We start from the raw sequence: 19,099 nt of genomic DNA, 5'->3' as shown, positions 1-19,099 counted from the left end.
TATATATATATATTTTCTAACCCCAGATAACTGACTAAATGAGGGATTGTGACAAAAAGAATGATATGAACAAAAGACAGTATGAAAAATGAAGCTCAAAAAGGGGGTGCTCAGAAGGCAGCTCAAATGAAACGCAAAATTTCCAGCTCGTGTTACATTTGGAACCTTTTCCTATTTTGAATGCATCTCCCATTTATTCTGATGATGCATTACGGCGTTGCTTGAGAGATGGAGGAGTGGGAGAGATAGGATGCTTGGCAGGCTGCAGCTGATCAGGCGGCGACTGTGAAAGAGCCGCAACATCCACCCCCCACCCTTCCGTGGTAACTGCATTAAAAAAATGACGATTTGAAAAATGATCAGCATCGCTGCTCGGCACAGTCTCTTTGGGGTCGTTGCTAGGAAGAGATCCTGTTTCTGTGCAATTTTCACTCCAGCCATTGTATGAGAAGAAGCCTCTTGCGCTCTGTCAACGGAACGAGGCTGAAAGAGATGGGAAGGGTCCATTTTTCACTGATTGAGAGAACATTTGGTCATTAACAATTACCCGGTTCGAATTATTCTCGTTGCACTCGTTATTAATTCATAATGTAGTTTCCGTACATTATGCATCTCAGGTAAAAAAAAAGAAAAAAAAAAAGGGAGCCTTGGCTCAAGTAAAGGTTGGGAAGCATCGCTTACAACGGAGTCACAAATCAGAAGCGGAGAGCAGAAATTACAAGTTTTGAGCTGCATTCGTGCGCCATCATTATCACGATAATGATGTAACCATGACAAAAACTATCCGAGTAATATGAACACGGACTGTCACCTTTGGGTAAACACATCGAGTCCATTGCCTAGATTGAAGGATAATGAGCCCCCCCCCAAAAAAGAGGCTAAAATATGTATGCCCACATTCACTGTCCATCTTTATGCACATACAAATATGGAATAAGCGGGCGGAATCTCGTATGGTCCTGCCCAGTCTTTTACATCCACTGAAGCGAATCCCTTCAGTGTTCTGCTAATACATCCATTACATGAGTGAGCCTCCCAAAAGACAACCCGAGTCAGTAAATAATTCTGGTTAATTATAGCGCAGACATCCGTCTCTCTGTGTGTGCCGGCTCGGCGCGAGCCATGTCCTATTAATAAAACAATGGTTATTACCACTGTTGATGCTGTAGTTTCAAACCTGTTCATCACACTGAACTCCAAATGAAAAACAGTCTCATCTTCTCATCATCCTTTGGAAAACAGAGGACGGCACTTCCAATGAATGACAATCCAACCGTAGATTTTAAATGTAAATATTCGTATGCTTGCAAAGTTTGGAAGTTAATCGTGAGCCAAAGGGAGGCTGAAATGTTTTGCAGCGGGGGTGTCAAACGCGTTTTAGTCGCGGGCATCTTCCCTTGGATGGGCTGTTATGACAATGAAGCCACAAAATTATTACTTGTACTGTACACAACAAATTAATAGTTTACTCGTTTTGAAATCAGTCAAGTCAATGATAATAGTTTGTTCAATTTTGTTCAATTATTGTTTAACTGAGTGTTAAGAGGGTAACAAAATGATTGAAAAATCTCAATGTTATTTATTACACATGACAATTTGACATTTTGGTACAGATTTTAGCAAGTTGACACATGATTTACTTTTGCGGGCCGCATAAAATGACCTGGCGGGCCGGATCTGGCCCCCGGGCCTTGACTTTCACACTTGTATTTTATAGGATAGTATCATAGCAGCCCAACTGATGTAACTCTGATTAATAAGACAAAAGGTTTTGTTTACATTCCTATTATCCATTATTTGAAGTAGTGGAGGAACGCTTCGGTTCAACTCAATTTCTCCATTGGGCTCAATTGCGGACAGTCGGATGTTTTGTCACAGACATCGCGACTTGAGCATCCGAGTTCATCTCATTTGATCTCCCTTTCTATGTATCAATGCCAATGTTGGAAGAATATTGTCCTTAAATCGCTTTGGTATGTCAATTTACGACGGCCGTCAACAAATGGCTCATGTTTCTTTTGTGCGGACTGAGTGCCCTGCGATTTGCCGGTAACGCCTCGGGAGGTCGTGAGGAGACGCGCCCCTCGCGTTTCGCTCAACGCAGACGCGCGTTGACGAGAGCTGCGTGATGAGTTACGAGGATGGTCAAGGGAAGAATTAAACACGTATATCAAGGCACCGCTTTATTTGTTTTAACCTCCAAAATGCCACCGATGGGTTCCAGCGGTGTCATACAAAATAGGCACGCTTTCAAGTGGATCGTCTCCCCGTGTGGCAGCACTCATAAGTTTGAAAATGTCAAATGATGAAACTCACCGCAGGGAAGATGTTGGTGCGAAGTTAAGTTTGAGCAGGGAATATTTCTTCTTTTTTTTTCCACACATCAAATCATATATGACATTTGCAGTTAATGTATTATTATTATTATTATTATTATTATTATTATTATTATTACTATTGTATATTTTTCGATTAACCTGAATAAAAGCTACTCTGTTAAACAGCAAATATTACGACAACCATAATGTTAGAAAAACACTATTTATTATTTCTCTGACGGTTTTATCCATAGTGAGCATTATTTTCATTTTAAAGGAAGCATTTTTAATACGCAACGTCATTTTCATGGACGTCCCTGCTTATTTCAACAACACAATTCCAAAACACATTCTGCATGTGTGACAACAGTGTGGTTTGGTCGTAAAAGAGTGTGTGCACTCCAATGGACTGCCAGCAGTCCAGACCCGTCTACCATTGAAAACATTTAATACGCAACGTCATTTTCATGGACGTCCCTGCTTATTTCAACAACACAATTCCAAAACACATTCTGCACGTGTGACAACAGTGTGGTTTGGTCGTCACCACATTAGAGTGTGTGCACTCTAATGGACTGCCAGCAGTCCAGACCCGTCTCCCATTGAAAAAGAGTTGCGCATTGTGAAGCGTAAAATACGACAACAGACATCCTCGGACCATTAAATAGCCGAAGCAAAAATGGGAAAGAATTCCACTAACAAAGCTTCAACAATTCATGTCCTCAGTTCCCAAACGTTTATTGAATGTTGTTAAAAGAAAACCTTGATCAGTTTGAACAATACATTTCTTGACTTTGTAGCGTATTCAATTAAATATACAATAAAATGTGCTTTGTAAATCATTTATTTGTTTTTTTTTTACTGATGTTTGACACAATGTCCCAACTTCAATGGAATTGGGTTTGTCTATCTTATTGGATTTTACCGATGTACTGAAGCAAATTTTTTGGCCGACTGTGAGCATCCCCCATAAGATTCATAAGATTCCATCAGCAGAGCAGTCCAAATAGGTCATTGCAGTTCTTCACGTGTCACATAAATAGACGAAATAACGACAAAATATTGTAAAACATTCATAAAAAGAAAACTTTGAACTTTGGAGCATTTGCATTACTGTCGCAACAAATGTGGGTCATATCAGCTGTGATGCCAGTTGAAAGAACTTGTCAAGTCTTTTTATGTGTCCATCAAAATCAAGTTGACAAACATTTGATGGAAGTTTGCAACTTTCAGGAAGTGGCGAAAAGGCCTACTTCAGTGGTGTATGGTTTTGGTTTTTTTTTTACTAAATTTGGGGGGGATTTTTGGTGTTGTTGTCTCTTGCTAATATTTCAGGCTGCACTATAACTGCACAAAAATATGCGTTTGAATTCCATTTGTAATGCATGTACGTTCTGAGAGTTGGAACAAAACTGCGTGAAACACGGATACGTTCCACATATGATTTTCACAATGGAGGCTACTGGATTGTGTGGCTATTTTGAGCCTGACCCTTTGACATTTTTTTGTTGTTTGTTTTTTTATGGAGCGTCATGCACCCTATCGGGAACTATGGGAACAAAATGTCAATTTGACACACTCAAGGGAGAGCATGAAGACTCTTTCCAAATGAACCGTGCATGACCGCACGCTGGCTATTTTGTTGTGCTTCAATACTGCAGTCTCCACTTCCCATTTTAGCTTTTCAAATGAAAAGGCGGACGAGGCTGCTACTCCACTGCCCCTTGGCCACAACCCTCAAACGTTTTTTTTTTCCCTTTCACATCAAATCCAAGAGCCCACATGCTAAATTGATCTGCACCTGTGAATTCACATCGTCTTCGATTAAGCAGTTCCCCCTTCCGGTGTGGCATTTGCATGTTCTCCCCGTGCCTGGGTGGGTTTTCTCCGGGTACTCCGGTTTCCTCCCACATACCAAAAACATGCGTGGCAGGTGAAAGGAGACACTCTAAATTGTCCGCCAGTGTGATTGTGAGCGCGAGGAGCTTTTTGTCCATGTGTGCCCTGCGATTGGCTGGCAACCAGTTCGGGGTGGACCCCGGCACACTTGAGACCCTGGTGGGGAAAAAAGCGTTTCGGATGAATGGATGGGTGGAGGGCTTACCTTTAAAGTAATTGGACTGTTTGCATGTTCGGTGAAATGTTTTGCCAATTCGGAAGGGCAAGCTTTTTTAAGCCCGAAACCCACCGAGCTGTGAAGCTTTGCGAGCGTTAGCCACAGTCGCCAATGATGATTTTTCATCAGGGTTTGCAAACATTGCAAAAGCCACCGGCCAGACATGCACAAACACTTTGAATGTTGGCAAACTGTTTTTCTTGTCACCAAGAAATTTTGACACTGCTCCAACTTTTGCGACCTTGAACGAACCTTCAGCAAACATCAACATTCACTAACCTTCGCCAACGCTCGCAAACCTTTGCCACTCAGTGGGATCCGAGCTTTGAAGATATCCGAGACCCAAAAAGGAATTAATTGATCAAACTGAGTTAAAAATTGTGAAAACTGTAATGATGCTATCATTTTGTTTGCGATACTCTTCCTGAAACGCTACAAGCGGTGCCTGGTTTACGATCTGAACTACAACACACTTGTTTGGCTCATCATAAGAATATGAGGTCAACATTAAGTGATATTTGTATCAATGCTACTCCCGTTTATGATTGTGTTCTTGTTTTCTGTGGTTTGCCGACCCACTTTGGTTCACATTTCTTGTTGCTTTACTATTTTGGGGTGGAATAATAGAATATAGCACCCGCTATTGGTGAGAGACCACTGTACAAAACATTGTTGAGAGGGACACACACAGTATCGGATATTCGTGTGGGACCCTGAACATATCTATTTATTTTTCTCGGGACTGGTCTGATCTCGAACAACAAATTGTTGATTTTGTTTAAAAATTGAAAAAAAAAAACACACGAGAATGTAAAAAGGCAAAATACATAAAGTAGATGACAAAAACATTTGATTCAAGTCCGATTGGTACTCCAAATTCCTTTGCAGGAATTTGAAAATTGAGCAGTTCCATCAAAAAAGAAAGAAACAAAAAAAAACGGACAAATAACTGATAAAACAACAATCTTGCAAGCAACAGCCATTTATTTTCGAGCGGATTATTGAATTCACATTTTGGCTGCAGGCCGGCCGTGACACTGGCCACCAACTTCTTTTGCTGCACTGTTGCACTGGCAAAGAAAATTGATCAGCCGTTTCCAGTGGCGAAAAATAAACACCATTGGGGAGTGCGGGCATCACATCAGGATTACGGTACCGAGCAGAGCACAACGATGTGCAAAACACCCAGAAAAAAAGTACCGCCTTTTGCTTACACTAATCATTCATAAATTATATTCAAAGGGTATTCGCAATATACACCCACCAGCTACAAAATGAAGTTGATTTGTCCAATCAAATACAAAAGCGGTTGCCTTGCAAACGTATGACCGAAATAATACAAAATCCTGCACTACCCTTGCGGCATTCGCAAATTTGCCTTGTCGCAAATATTGGGGCGAGAGCCTCTCTCCATTTATGTCCTTAGAACTCACAAATTCACTATTTTGGTAGTCAGCGGATGACATAGAAGCAACCTCTTCCAAAGATGCCTCCATAGGAAATGCGCCACATTTAACGCCAATCAAAGGAGACACTTTGATTGGTGGCGGGTGAAGATGGCTGTGTTCATGCCCACAACGGTGCAAACTACCCTATTTTTAAATATCCTGGCATCTGAGAAAGTGTCAACACCGGGGCGAACCCACATCCATATCGATTGGCGCGCGCGTGTGCGTGTGCGTGTGTGTGTGTGTGTGTGTGTGCGTGGGCAGCACATATTTTTGTCCATTCCTGCTCTAGGCATACTTGATCTCTACAAGTCATCAAAAATTAATTTGGAGAGAGGGGAATAACCTGGGGCAGGAAAACACCCTGAACCATCCACAAGATGTTTACGTCTCTCATCACAGCAAGATCCTTTGAACGTTTCCCGCAAGGTCACCCATGAAATAATGTCCATCGTCATCGCCCAACAAAGCCGCCTCCTCGTCACGTGGGACATAAACTACGCGCCACATCAAACACATTTCACTCGCCGCCATTGCATAAACAAGCGCTTTCCACATCACTACTTTCTATAAATCTGCGATGACAGTCGAGAAGCACGTGAGCGTGAGTCCACACGCCATCAAAGTCGAAGACGCTCGCATTCCCCATCCCTCGGAGGGACCGAATCATCAGCATCACAACAGTAGCCAAAGTGAGGTCGCAAATGTAAATCACAGAGTATAAAGCCTGGCTTTCTTTCCTCCTAATTCATCCTTGTTGTCTCAGTGGCTCCCATGTGAGAAGCGGGCGGAGAGTAAACGTAAGTCACTTAACAAAATGAGACGTTTGTGTTTCAGGGGTATCATTTGAAAGTGTCGTCATTTATATGGAGTGTGATCCAACCGCATCAGAGTTTTATGATCTCTGTCTGATGATCACCACCGCCATCGGGGCAATGCCCAAATTTGCTCTGAATTTAAATCATGGGGTGCCATCATGGGACAAAAGCAACGGGAGAGCTTGTCCATCGTCATCCATGAGGTAAAAGTCTATTTATTGTTATTATATGTGTCACGTACACCAAGATTGGAGCGTTTTATGCTGGCTTTGGACACTTGCCTTTCAGGAAGTCACTGAAAAAAAAATAACTACCTAATAAATAAATAAATAAATAAATTTGTACATTTTAGCTGTAGTACATCAGCTGATGCTGGTGGGATAGAGTGTTGTACACATCAACAAAGCGCTTTTCCAGTCAAATTGGGACATTGTGCCAAAAAAATGTGAATAAAAACTAAATGCAAGGAATTTCCAAATCTTTTCCAATATATATTCAATTGAATACGCAGAGAAAATAGTTCACGTCGGACGCATGGTAAGCGACTGTTTAGCACAACGGCCTCGCAGCGCAGAGGTGCAAGGGTTCGATTCCGGCTCCGCCCTCCCTGTGTGGAGTTGGCATGTTCTCTGCGTGGGTTTTCTCCGGGTACTCAGGTTTCTTCCCACGTTCCAAAAACATGCATGGCGGACTAATGGAACACTCCAAATTGCCACGAGGTGTGAGTATGATCGCGGATGATTGTTGGTCTGTGTGCGCCCCGCGATTAGCTGGCAACCGGTTCAGGGTGTCCCCCGCTTACTGCCCGAAGACAGCTGGGAGAGGCTCCGGCACACCAGCGAGCCAGGATAAGCGGATTAGAAAATGGATGGATGTTTAGTTCATGTTCAAACTGATAAACTTTATTGCGTTATTTTTTTTCTCAAAAAACCTGTGACAGTAGCATGTTTTGTTTTAAATATACTTTAAGGTACTTAAAGATGCAAACGAACAAATTAAGAAGACACGAGGAGTGCTCGGTGCAGGACTGTGAATTTGTAGCATAAGCAAGTGTGTAAATTTGGAGGAGGGTTAACAGAGCAGAACAAAGCGGGACGCAGACAAAAGGAGAGTGACAAAGCAGTGGACAGTAAGAGGGTGAATGGTCAGTGTTCTAAAAAATGCCATCATTACTTGCCGTTAACGGGGCCATTTACTGTGTTTGTCAGGGTGGATGTTTATTCTTTGGACATGTGGGCGAGAAGATTTTTCTATTGTTGTTGAGGGTTCATTTTGCCTTTTGCGTTCCAGTTTATAGGTATGGTTTTCGTGGAACAGGAGCATGTTGACAACTGTGTTACGTCACTTTTCCTTTTAACAGCACTCAATAAGCACGAGGGAACCGGGGACACTAATTGTTGATGCTTGAAAGCATCCATCCATTCTCGGAAGCGCGAGCATTGCTGGAGCCTACGTGCCAGCTCTCTTTCAGCACCTTGAACTGATCATCAGCTAGTTTTTGTAGGTGGAATTTTTTTTTCCCATTCTTGCTTGATTTTCAGCTTCAACAGTCCACAGGGTCTCCGTTGCCATATTTTTTTCAGAATGCTCTGCACCTTTTCAATGGGAGACAGGTCTGGACTGCTGGCATTGCAGTGTAGTACTCACGCTCTTTTAAGACCAAGTCGCACTGCTGTAATACATGCAAAATGTACCTTGGCATTGTCCTGCTGAAATAAGCACGGACATGAAATTGGTATTGCTCCGATGCTGACGTGCAGTTTTCTCCAGAACTGAACCGTAGATGATGAAATCGCAAAATTCCGTGCAATTGTACGCGATGGAACATTGTTCTTAAACTGTTGGACTGTTTGCTTATTCATTAACTCACATTATTTATGAAATAAAAAAATGTAAACCAAATTTTAATGCACACACAGTAGTGTTTCATGACATTTTGAAGTTTGCAAAAAAACTGAAAATAGTCATTTGTTGACTTTGCAGCATTTGGAGGCTGTATTTGAAACATTTAACCCCAAAGAGAAAACCCGGCAACCGACTGCAGAAGACAAATTATTACAAAGACTGAAATTAATCTGAAAAATAAACAGCACTTTGGCTTGGCGTTTTCCTATTTTATTTTAAATGATCCTCTCACCTTGTTTTCAAGTGACGTAGCTCCGTGACACGAGGAGGAGAAAAGGAGGGAGCACACCGACGCGGATGATTTATTGACCTTTATTGCTGTCAGCAACATTATTATCGACAGTGACAGATATATGTCGGATTACGAGATTGCTGGAGCATGAGTCTTATCGCCTGACACCACAGCATTCTTGACACACAATAGCAAATGTTTGCATGAGATGGAAACGTAACAGATGGAATGTCATTTATCTGTGACAGAGTGACGGAAATGGACAAGGCTGCAGTGTGAATGTGGTTTTTGCAACACCAAAACGGTTGCAGTCGGCATAATTCATCACTGAGCTGAATTGTCCATGATCCAAAACTTAGCATCATGTCGACAACATGTGACGTCTATCGTGCGGTGTCACCCGCCCATTTCGGCGTGATTCTGTTTCCAGTTTGAAACAAGCTCACAGTATGTCGGCCTTCGACTATCAGCCTCCTCAAGGGCATCAGCTGGGCCCGCGTGATTTATAGACTGCACCGGCGACTTTAAACTTGGCATCTTCTATTACTTCTGATGGCTCGGTGAAAGCATTTCACTGCCTTTCAAGGGGACCGTATATTTTCAAACGCTCTGCCCTGATTAGCATTTTTATAACGCATTAAAGGATCGCTCCCAGACACAAATGCGGCCAAAGATGGTATCCCGTGATCCATAATTGCACCGGGGGAAGCATTGCATTTGAATTATACAGTGCAATTAATATGCAAGGACCTCTTCCAAGTTCTCCTTTGTTACACGATCACTTCTTCTCACCATTTCGGTGTCCTACATGCTTGTGACAGAACTGTGACACGGACCTTGGGAACAGCCGAATGCGATTGTTTCAACGGGTGTCAGTGGGCTCTCTGAAGGGAACGTCACGCTCTCCTGAACTGGTCCATCTGTAGTCGGCACGGCGCGCATGACAAATGCTCTTTGCTCCCCGAACTTGTTCATGCTCCCCAAATTGCAGCGGCGAAGCCTTTGTCCTTTCTCGCATCAGCGGGAAACTGTCAATGCCAACTTTAGAAGGAGTTGCTGCGGAGCGCAAGGCCGTTTACCCGCCGTCAAATCGCCGCGCCATCCTGTTGCCGCTGGAACGGGACATCGATAACATTTATTCATTCACTGAACTTTTTTTTTCCAATATTTCTCAAAACTCTTTAGCAAAGACCTTCCTGGCGCAACAACAAATGTTTGTGACAGCGTTCAGTCCAGTTGCGCTCGCTATTCATTCGAAATGCATTACCGGTAGCTGAATTGCGCCTTTGTATTTTCTCGTTGGCGTTCGCACGTGCTGCCTTTCTCTCTCTCTCTCTTTCTCTCCCTCCTCTCTTGTCGTTTTGTTTTGGTTTCCATGCAGGTATTTCTTTGAGTCAAGCGAATTTGTTATTTCTTCCCTCCAATCTCGTCCTTCCTGTGCGTGGCCTCCATTTCTGCGTCTCTCTCTTGGAGGAGACCTCGCCTCTGCAGACCGTTCCCCGGGGGCGGCCGCATGATTAGTGCCGTGATCTTTGCCTCTCACTCGCTACACCTGCGGTGTGCCTGCTCATACGATTGTCTTTCTTTTAACATATTCAAGTTATCTATTATCCCGGGGGTTATTGTCACACTGTGTGATATAGCCATGAAAAATGAGCGCGGCGCGGGAAATGTACTAGGAAGCTGGAAAATTGATCCAATCAATCTTTTGTAATGGGGTTGCGCTTGATCGACACCTTTTATTCTGAATATGGAAAGAATGACTCCCGAGTAACTTGAAAATCGGACAATCACGAGTCATCGTCTAGCGGTTTCCCTTCTGGTTGATGATACTTTTTAAGAACAGGATACAATGTCCACACCATAAAGTGACAGTACAAAAACAATCAGGTTCCCTCAAACTAAACTCACATTTCAAAGTCCCGATTTCACGGAATTCCTTTTCCACTTGCCGATTTTGCTTTCAACGAACACCTTTATTACGTAAAAGTCAGTACAACAACCAGATTTTCTCCCACAAAAGAGTGAGAAGGCCTTCGTTACGGCTAACCGCGGGAAGCTAACTGCCGCCGCGACCTCGCTGATGAACAAAATGTGCAGCGCGGGATTCCCCTCCGCTGCTTAGCAACACTACGGATCGACTCGTACGTCGGCGTACTTCCGGAGGGTCTGAAAACATGTCTGGTAAGCGGCATGCGCATTAAAACGCCTCAACAGCAACACGCAACACCAAATTCCAAAATCGGTCGTCGAGCTTGACCAAAACGGTGAACAAGATGGCAACTTTCAACCATCTTGTTTTGTAGTGTCGAGTGAGACTGCCTTATGGGCGCAGTAAAAAAAAAAGTAGGTTGATTTTTGGGGGTGTTCGACACAAGTGGGTATTATACACAGGATTTTACATACACACACGCACGCACGTCAGTTTTAGCTCAAGCCATCTAAAATTTCTAACAGTTATAGTTTCATCTTCGCGGTGAGCTGCGATGTGACCACGGGGGAGAGAGAGTGAGTGAAACCAATTTTTCTTTGATTCAAGTAGTCGTATATATATATTTCAAGCGTGTATTCACGCTGTTTGGATCAATTCAGTGTTGAGGGAGACGCGTTCTCTCATCTAGCCAGCTGTCCGTGGCCCTTGGCTAACTGAAGGATGTTCTCGCAACGCCGCGGTTGGCACAATTCTAAGAGCTGTGCGTGAAAAAAAAATAAAAATGTTGCCGGACAATGGCATGTGGCAACCACAAAATTGGCTCGGACGGGTGTTTTTTTCTTTCTTTAATTGATTATGGCCGGGGCTTACTCACTGTATCCTTGATTGAAAGAATTCCGCCTCGATGCTCAAACTGAAGACTCAAAAGGGCACAGAAATCTCCATAACTAAGAAGTGACATCATTAGATGTGCCTGAAGTGAAACATCACAGTGCGCTCATGTATAATGATGGAGCGATTTAAGCGCAATGAGAAATATTTATAAAGCTATCATCAGAATATGATGATTAACCCTTTGAATTATTAAGTCACTTAGCAACTTTGGTGATCTCCGCGGGTTGCTTTAATTTCCACTTCCACTTCTACTTTGGGGTTTCTTGCTCTCCCGCCGCTGTCAGTTTCGATATGGATCTGCCTGTTTGTTTTGCGCTCTCGCTTCCATTCATCCTTCAGATGAACTGTCACTTCCCCCCCGCTGAATATCAATCCACTCGCCGCAATCTGTCCCCAAGTTAGCGACGCCGTAACCGTGACGGCCTCGCTCCATCCACATTTTCCACCCAATGGAATTTGAGGACACGTAAAAAGAACCTTGCTTGGATATGCACATTCCCTCTCGCGTTCATCAATCAGGCCCCGTGGGAGCCGCTGTGCGCCACATTGCTTTTTAGCTTCTCAAGTGAATTGATTGAGAAGAACGAACTTAAAAGTAATGCGTCCGCCAATAAGTTGCCACACCGGCTTCATTTCAAACGCCGTGTGACTGCCTCACGCTATGTTTACTGAGGATTTGGGATTAGATTCGGGAGCCCCCTACCTTTGCTTGTTTGCCACACAATCCAACTAGGTAAAAATTAGGTGGAAAAAAAAAATACCCTGGGAGAGGAACTGCTACCGCTGACAATAAAAAGTTTCTGCGAGACAGTAAAACGAGAGCGTTTGAGGGATGGAAAAGAGGGAGTGGAAGAGCGGCATGTATTAAAAAGAGCAAAAAATCCAAATGTTGCAGTCTGACAGAACAGTTGATGGAGTTTCTGCAGTTTTGTGAAGACTTTTCCGTATATATGGAGTGAGTCACACTGACGGTTATCACGTCGCGAGAAGGGGCTGATGCCAATTCAGATAATATGGAGGAGCCAAATTCTGAACCACAGTCTCCCAATTTGTTTTTTTTATGATGCCACGTTCTCAGGCGTGGATGCAACATTGCCTCCGCGGTGTGTGTATTGGAGCAACTTGATTCGAGGAATTGTGTCCTAGTCACATTGGAGAGAACAGTGAAATTGGCCCACAGGAACTTTTAAATGAACAAAGAATAGTCACGATTATATTCACAGCATATAAAAATCTTGAAGCTAAGAAAACCTTCTCCCAGCTTTCATAAACTGTGGGTGCATAGGCTAAAACTGCTGAAAACGCGCGCCGCTCGACCTTTATCCGTCAATCAAATATCGGACGTTCATTCGGTCAGTATTAGCTTCGGCGGCTTTCAGGGTGATGCACAGGCAAGCAGTTCACATTCCTTTGAAGTCTATCCGGGTGTGGCACACGAAACGAAGCGGCGGTGAACTGGTTTGGATAAATCATTTGTATTTGCTGATTTGCTTTTTATGACTGTACAGTCAGTTGTATTTTTATGAACATGTCGATTGTTTAAATAAAATGTTGCTACTTTGTAAAAAATGTCTCTCTCCAAATACATCAGTGCATGCGACGCTCAACTATTTTCAAAACATCATTGGCCTAGTGATGAACAGTCGGAAAAGAACGTGACAACGCCACGAAGCGATCGGTATTCAAGTTAAGAGAGTGTAGCGAGTGGCAACGTAAGATGGCCGCCGATGCCTTCGCTTCTCTCGAGGGCGAGGAAACGGCATTCGTATATTAAGTCGGTGGTGACGTCTGCCTCTTGAGGGATACTTGGCCACATCAATGTGGCGTCCGACACGTTGATGGGGCGGCCATGTTGGATCAGGCTCCGGCAGGCTTCGACAGCGTAGCTGGTTTTGTCTTCAGACTCAACTCAGTGAAGTCACGTCAACATATATATCGAACATGGAGCCCAGGCCGCAAAGATAAGATCACTTCCGGTTGATTTATGGAGTTTGTCAACAAAACGACAGACATAAAAATACAGTAGAAGTGCACTCGACCGTGACCATGCGCTTAGGCCAGCTTAAAAAAAATGTACTGGCTGGGTGCTGTCAACCATGATGGGATGATGGACTGCATCAAGCATCAGAGTGATACACTGTATCAGTGAATGGTGCTGATTTTTCTGAAATGAGCTCCATCCACAGCTGGAGTACCTTTGCCTTTTCCTTAAAAATATACAGTGAGTGCCTCTCTTCATTTGAATGCCATGTCATAATTGAGCTAAAACACGGCATCGCACAAGAATAGAGGAGGTGCAGTGGTAGGACTTTTGCATCCACAGCCTTCTCCCCTACTTTTCAAGAGACAATCATTAGCCGTATCAAAATAGAATTTTGAATGGAAAATAGTCACTTGAAGCATTGTGGGCCGTGAGCTGAACGATAATAATTTAAAAATAACCTCATTTGGTGTCCATATGGACCTGCGGCTTTCAAGTGGTTTGGATGTGTTCTATCTTGGCTCCGAGTTGAAACTTATAAAAGTACAATCAATTGGCAATCTAATCATGAGCTGCCTCCGCTTTGCAAAGTAAATATTCAAATAGGTTTGATCGGGGATTTGGCTGATTTGCCGGGCGACACTTCACAGCCTTTTGTTGTCACTATAATGGAATTTGTCGTCTGATTGATGTGCTGTTTAGTTCTCTTCTAAGTAAGGAAATTCTGGCTGATTGAGATGTTTTATGAGATCATTACGTGTGCCAAGGAGGGGATGTTTTCACCCACCTCCACTAAAAAAAAAAAAAAAGGGTGAGTTGGATTTACTCCATTTTATTTTGTCACGTGGTTGCACAAAATAAAATCCTCTGGATCGGGATACATGACTTGAAAAATTTGTTTCTGCAACAAAATAGCACAAATACATCAAGATTGAAGACATCGAGTTTGACCAGAAATCATTTCGCAGCATGCTTGAAGATGTTGTGAACGTTTGAGGTTCCTTCAAGAAATATTCAGTTTTGCCCATTCAGAAAACACCTCTTCAGTTTTGACTATGGCACGTTAAATTTTCAAATATATATCAAAGCAAATAAAGCATGCAAAATTATGCAGTAGAGACTGTTTTTTTTTTTCAGTGAAGCGCTAAACATTGAAAAAGGTGTCATTTTTTGAGTTGAATTGAGATTTTCAGAAGCTATATTTTGCCGCCCCACCGCTCTCCAGACAATTAGAAAAGGTCAGAGGTTTTTGAACAAAATGTCTGGACAGAAATTGTCAAGCGAGATTCCAACCCTGAGTCTGACCCTCAAGGTTAAAGATTCTTCTCTCAGACATAAAATGTAATACTTTTGGAAATGGCATTTCTATTCCGACGTAATGAACGGTGCTTTTGTGGCTGCAACTGTCAATTCATGTGTCCCCGAGGAAGTGTTCATTTTTAATCCAAAACAACACTCATGATGCACACCGTAAATACAAAATTAATTTATCAGACCGAGCGTAATATAATGTCATTAAAGTTAAAGTCATTACGATTCTGTCATAAAGAGACTTTTGAAAATGTACAACCGAAAATAAACACAGCTGAATGATTTCATTTGTTTGATTTCCCATCTGCTTTATGCAAGCAAAATATGTCAATTAGGACATTAGCACCAGATACGACGAAGGTTCATTGATTATTATTATTATTTCATTTTTTTTGAAAAGATGTTTTGTGTATTTTTGCGCCGTGCTCAAAAGCGAAACAGAATGTTACCAGTGTGAGACAAACAAAAGGCTCATTATATTTTCCTTGTAATATTTTCATCAGGCCGCCAATCGAACGTTGGCACGTGTGTGTCTGTTTACTGTTCTGAAACCAAATGCGCTATAAGAGTGAGGATGCGAGCACACCTTCGCGTTCCGGTTCAAAGCCTTTTTGTTCGTTAGCTTTTACTCTGTGCTCTCTCCGTGTACTTCTAAGCTTGAAGAAAGCACAGAAGAAGATTTTAAAGGCAGCAAAACAAATTGGAAAAACATATATTGGCATTATGTAAATCCAATAGGTAGTCAAAGTTTGCTGGAGCTCTGTAACAACTGTAAATAATGTGAAGCAGGTTCAGGCACATCAGACAACATTGTGGAGAAAACACCACAGAAGTCGATCGACGATGCCACTTTTATGAGATTCCCTTTGCAGGAACGTGTCATTTTCCGCCTGATTTCGGCTCGAGTTCCTTTTGATTTAGGGAAACTGCGACACCCACACTCCAGCTGCAAGATTGGAGCAGAATGTCATCTCCTGTTGAATACTGTGTGCGAATATTCAAACTACAAATGAGTTTGGCGCCGTTAAGATTGATGATGGGTTTTGTCACGCCGTGTCCTCTACTTAATGACGCTGACAAGCTTGAAGTGCGTTGGTGAAAGGGCCTGTTGAAAGCGTGACACTGTGACAAGGCTTTGAACTTGTTGTTTGCCTACCGACAACTCCTCTTTGTGCTGATTTAAAGGCGCAGGCTCCATTAATGGAGGCAATATGATGAAGACAATGAACGTCCCCCCCGGTCGGTGAAGATGCCAAATATGCGCGAAGGTCAATTAGTCCAAAAGAAAGGGGATTTTATGCGCGCGCTCTTCGAGTTTGATATGGGTGACGGTAAGGTTATAAGACAGCAAATAAAACAAGTCATTTGCAAAGGTGATTGCTTGCTTGGTAAACACTTTTGCTGGCCTCAGCATATGGAGATCAGTTGTCTGATTGCTTATTGATCATGAATGAGTAGTCGAGTGAGCAGAGATCAGCTCGGGGTTACAAAAGGTCAGCCGAACAGCCTGTCGCAGGGTTGTCGAGATATATTCAGTAACGGGCGCAGTATCGAGTGAGGGAATGCAAAATGTTGAGGTTCTTCAAATCACAGTGGTGAAGCACAACAATACGTACATGGTGGTGAGAGGTAGTTGAACATTTTGCTTTGCATCTAGGCCAGCAGGGGCATATTGGGAGCAAAATTCAGCCCAGGAATATTCGTCGCCGATGGGGCAGGGCGGGCTGTGGAGGTTCACGGACCTTGAAATGGACTGGCCATTCGAGAATCTCCCAAAATTCCCAAACGGCCGTCATGTAGCTAAAGTACGCAAGAAGCGCGTACTTCATGCATTTTCTTTCCCTTCTCGCGTTTGTACTTTAGGCATCCCGAGCCAGAAGCATGCATCTTTCCATTCAATTGCACTCATCAACAGCACATTTGACATTGGGTTTTAAAAAATTATATACACTTTTTTTCCCGGCACATCAGGTTGGAGATGTATTTTCATTTTTTGTTTTGTTTGGCCTATAAAAAAACTCAACCCTTATTCCTACAAATGATTGTAAGATAATTTTGTTTGTTGTAATGTGTGTATAGATATCATTTTTATTGTTATTATTGTTATTCTTATTATTATGATGATGATGATGATTATTATTATTAGTGCAAGTTTACTTCTATTTCTGATTTTAAAAATTGTTAAGATGTGTTGACCAGTGTTATGATTTAGAAAAGGACAACGAATCTACATGTACATGTCTTGGGTCGTGGGTGTCACGGTGGGGTGCAGGCAAATAAAGCAGGTAGATCCACTTGCGGGGATCTCAAAAGAATTCTCTGGCCATACATACGCTTTATTTGTCGTGCCAAATACCGGGCGGAAGACAAATCCAGGTGCCAGCTCTTAATTTTTTAATCATGGAAGCCAAGTTGGCTGATAATCATCTGAAGAGACAAATTGCACGCTGGCCCAAACTTGACAGCTATGGGCTGTATATGTTTTTAGGTTCAATAAACAAACAAACAAACAAACTGGTGGAAGAGTCACGTGAAGGTGAAGGTCCACGGGGAACTTGAAAACGTTCTAGAAACCTGGTTTCAGTCAGGTGATTTATGCAGTGTTTTTTAGCATAATAATGAAAATAATAATAACAATCCTTAGGCAGGTGTGCCCGACCTTTTTTGACCGAAGATTAACTTTTCAAGCAGCCAACCTCCCGGTTACTGCACGTACACGCACGCACACACACACAGTGCACGTCATAGCCATAATAAACTGAAAAATAAAGTGACACACAAGAGTTACTGAAAAGGAAATCACGGCTTACCTTTGTAGGAGACCTTGACACACGGAGGCAGTGACGCACTCTTGTAACGTGGAGAAACGTCACGATCGAAGCTTGCGTGGACCGTTTTAAAATGCGTCTCCTGGCGCCCCACGTTTCTATCCGTTGACAATGCCGTCGGTGAATTGCAGATCAAACAAGGTTTGAATGAGAATAAACAAACAAACAAACAAGAAACATCAATTGTAGGCTGTTGTCCGCTAACAACTTCCTGTGATACAGGTCACGTGCCACCGTACGTTCAAGGTGATCGACTTTTTTATTTTATTTTATTTTTTTACTCTCCTTTTGTGGAATTTAAACTGATAGAAGGCTTAGGCTGTAGTGTGCAATAACACACACATATATAATATTCATAACATGCACGCAGACACTTTTTTTTTTCATTTCCGCCTATACCTCTTCCGGTCAACGTGGCACCAGTCAACTGACTTTCGGTCGACCGCGATCGACTCGTTGGGCACGTTTTTTTTTTTTTTGTATCTTTCAAAAATCTTCCTGCATTCTGTCAAACACGACTTTCAAAGGAAACGTGCGTTGAAAATAAATATGTAAACGTGAAAATTAGCTGTCACGATTTGATGAATAAGAATAAATCTTTGCAGATTAGTGGCACCCACTTGAACACAGTGTTGTTTTTCATGAGAATTCTCGAAACTCTTGCCAGTCCTGTGTTCTAATCTATAGGTTCTTAGACGAAAACGGGATGTGCAGAGGATTGTAAACCATATTTCAAAGGAGCAGGCCAAGATAAAAACTCCTTAACATTCCTTCGCTCGCCTCCGTTCCCCAGCTGTGTGTATCAATCATTCTCTAATATTCCCAGCATGTCTTCAGGGTCTTTCTGTTAAGGCCCTAGAGCCCAGCTTATGGCAGGCATCCCTCAGATCTCGCTCTCTTTCATGTGAATGCACACTCACATTCAACATTTCTGAACAGCACTGAGATTTAAGGTTGTCTTTCAGCATAATGTTTGCCTTTCTTTTGTGTGGGGTGAAAGCACCCCACCGATTTGAGAAACACACGCCACAAATGAGCTCTGTCCACTTGAGTTTCAGGAAATGCATGCGATTAACGGCTGACCGGGTCGTCGTAATATCGTCTGCCTTATGCTGGAGGTCAGCTGGGATGGGGTGGATAAATGCACTTGGATCAAAATGAACAAAAAACAAAAAATGAACACAATTTTCTGGCAATGCGAAGAAATTTCTCTTCTCTGAGAACGCCAGCCTGTTTTGGCAGCTCCAGATCACTTGAGCTTTTCTTTTCTCTCGTCTTGTTTAACCTAGTTTGTTTGTGTTTTTGGACCTGGGGG

At 42.7% G+C, this 19,099-nt stretch overlaps 1 long non-coding RNA gene across 1 annotated transcript in view; it reads right to left on the bottom strand.

The window, feature by feature from the left end:
• LOC109524522 (uncharacterized) overlaps positions 1–17,956 on the bottom strand; it is a 31,313-nt gene extending 13,357 nt beyond the window's left edge. The window contains exon 1 of the long non-coding RNA XR_002169979.1: positions 17,767–17,956. This is a non-coding gene — a long non-coding RNA (uncharacterized LOC109524522). The remainder of the gene's footprint in view (positions 1–17,766) is intronic.
• Between the last annotated feature and the right edge of the window lie 1,143 nt (positions 17,957–19,099).

This window comes from Hippocampus comes, unplaced genomic scaffold, assembly GCF_001891065.2.
Source record: "Hippocampus comes isolate QL1 unplaced genomic scaffold, H_comes_QL1_v1.1 scaffold21, whole genome shotgun sequence".
NCBI classification, from domain to species: Eukaryota; Metazoa; Chordata; class Actinopteri; order Syngnathiformes; family Syngnathidae; genus Hippocampus; species Hippocampus comes.
The sequence above is the reverse complement of the archived record's forward strand: the minus strand, read 5'-3'. Positions and strand labels throughout refer to the sequence as shown.